We start from the raw sequence: 8,782 nt of genomic DNA, 5'->3' as shown, positions 1-8,782 counted from the left end.
TCTATCATTCTCCCACTGTCTCCGTCAAGAATGTGTTCCTTCTCAAGGAACACTGCTCTCTTAGCTACAAAGACCTTTTGGTCCTCGAGATGATAGAAGTAATACCCACAAGTTTCCTTGGGGTATCCCACAAATTTACATCGCCCTGTCCTTGATTCTAACTTATCGGGGTTGTGTCTTTTAACATGGGCAGAGCAGCCCCAAATCTTAACAACCTTAAGATCAGGCTTCTTCCCTTTCCATATCTCATATGGTGTAGACACTACCGACTTAGTTGGAACTCTGTTCAGAAGGTAAGCTACGGTTTCTAGGGCATATCCCCAGAATGAGATGGGTAGGTCAGCGAAACTCATCATGGACCGTACCATATCTAATAATGTACGATTTCTCCTTTCAGAGACACCATTGAGCTGAGGTGTATAAGGAGGTGTCCATTGGGATAATATCCCATGGTCCTTGAGGAAGTGAGTAAACTCTGTACTTAAGTACTCACCTCCTCGATCTGATCGAAGAGTTTTGATACTCTTTCCAGTCTGGTTCTCCACCTCATTCTTATACTCTCCGAATTTCTCAAAGGCCTCGGACTTGTACTTCATTAAGTACACATATCCATACCTTGAGAAATCATCAGTAAATGTAATGAAGTAGGAGTAACCTCCAATGGCATGAGTTGACATGGGTCCACATACATCACTATGTATGAGTTCCAACAACTCAATGGCTCTCTCTCCAGTTCCACTAAATGGAGAGTTGGTCAGTTTTCCACGAATGCAAGGCTCACAAGTTGCATATGACACATAGTCGAATGGATCTAGATATCCATCATTTAGCAACTTTTGAATCCTTCTTTCATGGATGTGACCTAGCCTACAATGCCACAGGTATGCACTGTTCAACTAATCTCGTTTCCTTTTGGACACATTTATATTCATGATATGTGGAGTGGTGTCTAACATAAATAAACCATTATGCAATGTTCCTTTCGTGATGATCTTATCATCTAATAATATCGAACAACCATTGTTCTAAAAAACAAATTTATATCCACTAACTGTTAAACATGAAATGGAGATAATGTTTTTGATAATAGAAGGAACAAAATAACATGCATCTAATGCAATAAAAGCTCCACTAGGCAGATGTAGGGCGACCTCGCCAACAGCTAATACAGCAACTTTTGCTCCATTACCCATCTTGAGGTCCATCTCGCCTCTCTCTAGTCTCCTAGGCCTTGCCAGAACCTGCAACGAATTACATATATGATAAGCACTACCGGTATCTAATACCCATGTGTTATCATAAGAGTCTGACAAATGGAGACTGATCATGAATGTACCTGAAGCTTCATCAAGCTTTTGTTTCGCCCTTTCTGCAAGGTACTCTTTGCAGTTTCTCTTCCAGTGCCCATCTTTACCACAGTGGAAGCACTGGCCTTTGTCCTTTGTTGGGTCTTTCTTAGCAACCTTTGCTTTACCTTGTTTGCCCTTGCCCTTTCCCTTCTTAAGGGACCTTTCTGCTTTCCTTTTCTTTCTGGTCTCACCAGTGTAGAGAACTGGCTTCTCTTTCTTAATAGTACTCTCTGCCTCCCTCAACATATTGAGGAGCTCTGGGAGAGTCACCTCAAGCTTGTTCATATTAAAGTTCATTATGAACTGTGAAAAGGAATCTGGTAGGGACTGAAGCACAATGTCCACACACAAGTTATCCTCTAGGACCATTCCTAGACCTATGAGTTTCTCTATCCACTCAATCATCTTTAGGACATGGTTCTGAACCGGTGTCCCCTCAGTCATCCTAGCGCGGAAAAGGCTCTTGGATATCTCATATCGTTGAGTCCTTCCCTGTTCCTCAAACAATTTACGGACATGTAGGAGAATGGATCTGGCATCCATCTTTTCATGTTGTCTCTGTAACTCTGGAGTCATAGAGCCCAACATATAGCACTGAGCAAGAGTGGAGTCATCAATGTACTTCACGTAGCGAGCGATCTCATCCTCGCTTGCCCCTTCTTCGGGCGTAGGCATCACTGTATCAAGGACGTACACGATTTTCTCCGCTGTGAGAACAATTCTCAAGTTACGGAGCCAATCCGTATAATTTGGACCAGTGAGGTGGTTGACATCAAGTATGCCACGTAAGGGATTTGAAAGCGACATTTTCTGAAAATAAAGATGTAGCAAAAATGAATAACATGCAGATTTTGCAAGAAATAAACTATCAAGATATGGACTTCTATCTTAATATGCTCCCACTATTTTACTAACGAGTCACGCGACACCCTCAGCACATGAAACGGAAGTCTCCGGCAGACTTCTAGTGGGGATCAGGATCCAATCAGCGTCTTAGTGTAACCTCGAGGGACTCGACCAATCACACTAAGCCTAAAAGGTAGACAACTCTTGCCGATCACAACTCCTTGTGATTCCCGTCCTGTTCGGCCTCCGAATCACCATGGCCTCGAGGGACTCGACCAACCATGATGCTCGGTTAAGTCAACACCTTCGTTACAAGATGAGTCTGATTTGATGATATACCCTCGAGGGACTCGACCAAGCATATCATGCCCTCAGGTCACCGGTGACATCTCTATGTCGTAAGCAAGATAGCGAATCGCGATATAGGTGAGTCTCGAGGGACTCGACCAACTCAACCTACACCGGGATTCGGTTCCTACTCATAACGATGGAAGGCCACGTGGGTCAATCTAATTTGCCTCACGTTTACCGACTTAAATTTATCGAGAGATGTTTCTATGATTTGGTCTCCTAATATGACATGTCACACATATACATATTTAATATATATCTACATCGCATGCAAATATATATACATATCTAGTATGTGTATAAGCAATCACACCAGATGATCATGGACCACAACCTAATATGATTAGGCCCGAGCCAGTAGGCCTAATCACTCACATCAAGATCTATGTGTGCAACGGTGCATCTCCATGCCTTGTGATCGTCCATCTCGTCCTCGTCGGTTCCGTCGACATCTTGATGCATCTCCATGCATCACGATCGTCCGTCTCGTGGGTCCCGCTATGGCATCCACGCTCCCGCTGCGCCTCCTCGTGTGATTACAACTTAATCATAGGCACGCAGGCCCGACAATAAACGAGAAATATAATGGAGGTTCGCAGACCTCAATAATAATAATCACAAGTACACACATCACACGGTCCATGATCATCCGTCCACTCATCATACATCACATGTATAAATAATCATCATCATGTAGGACTACTAGATAATAATAAAAATAATAATCAACTAAACCTTTTAATTAATTAATATTTTCTGAAATCAGGGATATATAGGGAATTTCTCAATTCCTAAGGGTATTTTCGTAATTTGGACAAAAGATAGAAACTGGAATTTCTCAAATTCCGAGGGGGCAAAACTGTCTTTTTGCCCATAAAACCCTAATGCCCTTCTCCCCCTTGCTGCTGCGCCGCCGCCGCCGCCACCCTGCTGGCGGCGGCCTGTGCGGCGAGGGCGAGGGCACTGCCCTCGCCTACAGGTGGCACGCCCGCTGGGGTCGCTGCCGCTGCAGGTGGGCGCCCCCGCGGGCGCCGCCGCCTCCGCGGGCGGTTCTGCCCGCGAGTCAGCGCCCGCAGGTGGTGCTGTCTCGCTGGCGGCCGCCCCTGCGGGGTTTTTGCCCGTGGGAGCAGCGGCCACAAGCGCCGCTGCCCTGCGGTGCCTGAGCCCGCGCTGCTGCCCCGCGGCGCCTCTGCCCGCGGGCTCAGTGGCCGCAGGCGCTTCTACCGAGCGGGCTGCTAGCCCCGCCGGCCGCAAGCCTGCTGCAAGCAGACCGCCGGCCGGCTGCTGCAGGCACAGCGCTTGCGCATGCGCCGGCGCTGTGCTGCCTGGCTGCGGCTGCGGCTGGCTGCAGGCATGCAGATCGAGGGCAGCAACTGTTGCTGCCCTTCCTTGCTTTTGCGTCAACGATTTTGACGTCAATATTCTTCCTAAACACAACACACGCAGTTCAAAAACTAATCATTCGCACGAACAACCTGGCTCTGATACCACTGTTGGGAAATCATAGGGGGGGCGACATCATATGCGCAGCGGAAGAACAAGAAAAACAAAAATCCCCGATTCCCAAAAAGATGTTCATCGTCGTGCGAAGATTGGTGCGCGAAATCCGCAAAAACACAAAACTGCGTATAGAGATTGTGTTACCTAGGGAGATCGTATATCCCTGTTTCCTTGCAGATCCTTAGGAGAGGGTGAAGGAGGTCAAGCGTCCTCCTCTCTAGCGGTGATCCACACAGCAGGGTTGCGACGACGCTCCTCAAAACTCCAGGCCTACTCTAAGGGGAGAGGGAGAGGAGAATAGGAAGGGCAAGCAAAGACTCTAGCCTATGAGGCTGTGAATCCCTCCTATTTATAGAGATCCCGTGTCAAAACCCTAATGGGTCCTTTCCCTAGTGGGTATTGGATCTGCATCCAATAAGACAAGGGCTCCGTCGGATATCTCATATCCGAACCTCTACTCATCGCAATGCCTACCATATGTGTGTGACCCTCTAGGCCCAATATCGAGCTGGCCGTGAGTCATACCTGTCAGAACTCCTTCTAACTCAGTGAATTATTATCTCTGTAATAATTCACTCGACTCATCGACTACGGAAGTACTAGGCCACTACGCCGTAGTCCCCAAACGATACAGGGGAATCTAATCCATTGGACCTGTCTGTCCTCAATTACCATGTACCTATAGTCCCTCATCCATCTAATATCCCAGAGACCGTATATCGAGCATGGTGCTGTCAGACCCATACGGTTTCTACTCGAGTCTCGCTCTAATCGGATTCTCTCGGAGAACTCTTTATCTCTCAACCCGAATGACCCTGGCCAGGGATTTGTCTGAGCAAGAACACATGGAATATTCCTCTCATGATACCGAGAGTGGATGATCCTCTATCGACACTCAATAGCCCTCGTAAGGTCGACTACCACTCCCAATGACCAGCTGTACTAGATCTGGGAACAGCCAAACCTATAAGTCTGGTATCAAAGAGTGGAGCACTCATACAGGACATCCTTGGTGTCTCAAGTCTAAGAACCAAATACACCACTAGGACTACGGAATCGTTGTCTGACAATAAGGCATCATCAACCATCCAGCATTCCGTAAGCGGATCAATCAGTGAACTCATTCTCCAATGAGCACCTGTACTGTATCCCTAGTGTCCCTACACGAGCAGCTATGAGACCAGCTGCATCCATCATATGGACAGGTATACAGCACACCAGTCTATCCGGTTATCACGATGTCCCTCTCGAGTAACCTATGACCGGGATTATTTAGGATATGTGTTTAAAGGTGAATCGATCTCATTATCGTGATCTCATCACGATCCGATTCCCATTGCACAAATCCAAGGACATCACAATATATATGCATTTATGCAATAGATATAAAGTGATATACGCCAAAATATAATAAGCAAAAAGATTCTGTATCAAGTCACACTTGCCATCACTCACGTGATTGGCTTGCTGGGCACTTATGACTAGCAATTCCAATACTAAATTTTTCTATGCTTCAATTGCTACTCGAAGGTCTGTTAACCGTATCAGCAAATGCAGACACAAAGATGATAATCTTTTTGAGAATTTAGATGAGGTTAAAGCACACACAGAGAAATTTTTTTATTCCTTACTCAATCAAGCTGGGAAAACTAATAACATTCATGTGGAGCCGACTAGAAAACTTGATTCGGAAGCTATTTCAATCCTCAATGCCCCAATTACAGACGACGAAATTGTATGTGTTGTCTTTAAGTCACCAAAGCACAAAAGCCCAGGTCCAGATGGATTTCCAACTGAATTTTACCAAATTGCTTGGTCTATTATTGGAAATGATGTGATCAAGGCTTGCCAACATTTTTTCTCTTCAGGTCATATTCTTAGAGAGATGAATTACACTTTTATTTCTTTAATTCCGAAGAATGCAGGGGCTGATTCATTAGAGAACTATCGACCCATATCATTATGCAACTTTGTTTACAAGATCATCTCCAAAGTATTGGCAAATAGAATGCAAAAGGTAATACACAAGATCATTAGCCCAAATCAAACTGCTTTCATCAAAGGGAGAAGTATACATCATAACATTTTGCTTGCTAATGACTTGGTCAAAGATTTGCATTAAAAAACAAGAGGGACAAAAATATGTTTTAAAGCTGATTTACGGAAAGCCTTTGATTCAGTTAATAGGAAATTTATCTATAAGATGCTCCTCGATATGAACTTCCCACAGCAATGGGTTACTTGGATTCAATCTTGCTTGGAAACTCCAAAGTTTTTGATACTCTTTAATGGCTCACCTATTGGTTTTTTTGGGAGCACGAATGGCATCCGACAAGGTGATCCACTCTCTTCGTATCTCTTTACTATTGCAATGGAAGGACTTAGCTGAATGATGGAACATGCAGTCTTAAATGGTAGCATTAAGGTACCCAATGCTGGCTCTATTCATATATCACATATAACATTTGCAGATGATTTACTTATCTTTCTCCAAAATGATCCAACTTCAGTAAAGAACCTGGCTACTATTATGAAGGACTTTGGTATGGTTTATGGACTTCAGTTAAATCATGCGAAAAGTAAAGTATATATGAGCCCTTACGTTGAGGATAAGGTCTTTATTGCACAAACTCTGGGGGTTAGTGAGGGAAGCCTGCTAGTTCCTTATTTGGCTCTCCCGCTCATATCCACAAGCATTCAAAAAACCCACTATCAGCCTATCCTGCAAAAAATAAAGAATAGAATGTCTTCTTGGAAAAATAGGCTTCTATCAAAAGCAGGACGACTCGAACTCATCCGTTCTATATTGCACTCCTACTCTATATATTAGTGTAATGCATTTCTTCTACCTACTGGACTTCTCCAAGATATTGAACGGTTATTAATGAACTTCTTCTGGAATGGCACAAATGATAAGGGAATGCATATGGTAAATTGGGATAGCATTTGCAAACCGAAAGATGAAGGAGGGCTAAACTTGAGAAATACTAGAGATTGGAATCAAGCATGCCTGGTACAACAATTGTGGGATCTTTTGCAAAACAAATGTTCCTTATGGTCACAATGGGTTTCTGCTAGGTATCTTTGAAAGGAATCAATCTGGGAAATTTCAACAAGAACATACCACTCTGCAGCTTGGAAAGGAATTTTAAAGGCAAGGAATTGGCTAATCAAACACATTTCTTATGCAATCTCTTCTGGAACTAGTACTAATATGTGGTATGATCCTTGGGTGAATGGGAAGAGTATATTTCAATTATATGGCGACAGAATACGAAATGATCATGGGGCTCCCAAAGATTGGAAGGTTTCCGAGTTCATTGCTAACGGTACCTGGTGTCTCCCTAATCCTATTTCTCTCGAAATGTTATTACTTTGGCCGACTATCATAGCTATTCCAATCAAGAACAACTCTTCAGATATACTTATTTGGCCTAATGACAATGGCAAATTTAGTGCCACATCTGCATGGAATCAAATTAGGCAAAGAAATAACAAGTGGGTCCCAAGCAGTTGGACATGGGATCGATCGGGATCACAAAGACACTCCTTATGTACATGGCAGGCCCTTCTCAATAAACTACCTACAATAGACAATATGAAAAGAAGAGGTATCTATCATGTTAACCGATGCTCCCTTTGTTTGCAAAAAGAAGAAACTGTTGACCACCTCTATTTTGCTTGTGATTATACAAAATGGATATGGTAGGAGATTCTCCAGCGATTTGAACTCAATAGACTGGCGCAACCAAACTTGCACCAAGAATTAGGCGACCTTATGTAATGTTTCTCAAGAAAAGGGCCTCTTACACAACTGGCAAAGGTTACTTTCAAATGCACTATTTGGTGGATGTGCAAGGAGAGATGTAATAGAATCTTTGAATGTCAACACACAAAGAATGCTCAACTCTTGAAAGAGATTATTAGAGACTGAAGTTCCTGTATGGAGCATGATCTCAAAACCGAGCACTTCACCCGAAGAGAAAAAGATATTTTTATCAAATTTAATTTTGCTATTAGCTAAAGATCTTGGGAATGATGCCAAATAATGTACCCACAGGTAGTTATAGTCTACAGCATGTGTAGTCATAACTATCGCATTCGCACTCTATGAGTTATTTGGCTTTGTCTATGACTTGTATAGATAAAGCTATTTGTAGAAACTTTACACATAATCAATTTACTTTTACTTACAAAAAAAAAATATTAAGGGTTAATCCTATAACTCGGTTAGGGGCCAATTGGGCCCAAGATCGGACTGGTTTGGGTTAAGTTTGGAGCCTAACCAGTGAGCTGAAATAGTCTAGGCGGTGCCACCACCAAACTAGGCGGTGGCACTGCCTAGAGCCCGAAGGATCAGGCGATGGTACCGCTGGACTAGGCTGTGGCACTGCCCAGATCTCGAAGGAATAGGCGGTGGTACTGTTGGACTAGGCGATGGCACCGCCCAGCACCCGAAAGATTGGGCGGTGGCACCGTCCAGAACCCGAGAGGTCTGGCGGTGGCACCGTCAGTACACTGTCAATGTCAGACACTGATAGGCGGTGGCACCGCCAGCACCGGGAAACCCAAAAGCAATACAAATTTGGATCCCAAATTTGAATCCTCTTGGGGCCTATAAATACCCCTCAATTCTCAACAAAGAATACAACCTTTGAGAAGTTAGAGATTGAGAAAAAGCCTTAGCAAAGTCTTTAGCAAGTCTTGTTTTCAATAGCTTAAGTGTTCACCACCCT

The sequence above is a fragment of the Musa acuminata genome, chromosome BXJ1-5 (genome assembly GCF_036884655.1).
Source record: "Musa acuminata AAA Group cultivar baxijiao chromosome BXJ1-5, Cavendish_Baxijiao_AAA, whole genome shotgun sequence".
Taxonomy (NCBI): Eukaryota; Viridiplantae; Streptophyta; class Magnoliopsida; order Zingiberales; family Musaceae; genus Musa; species Musa acuminata.
This window is presented reverse-complemented; position numbering follows the sequence as displayed.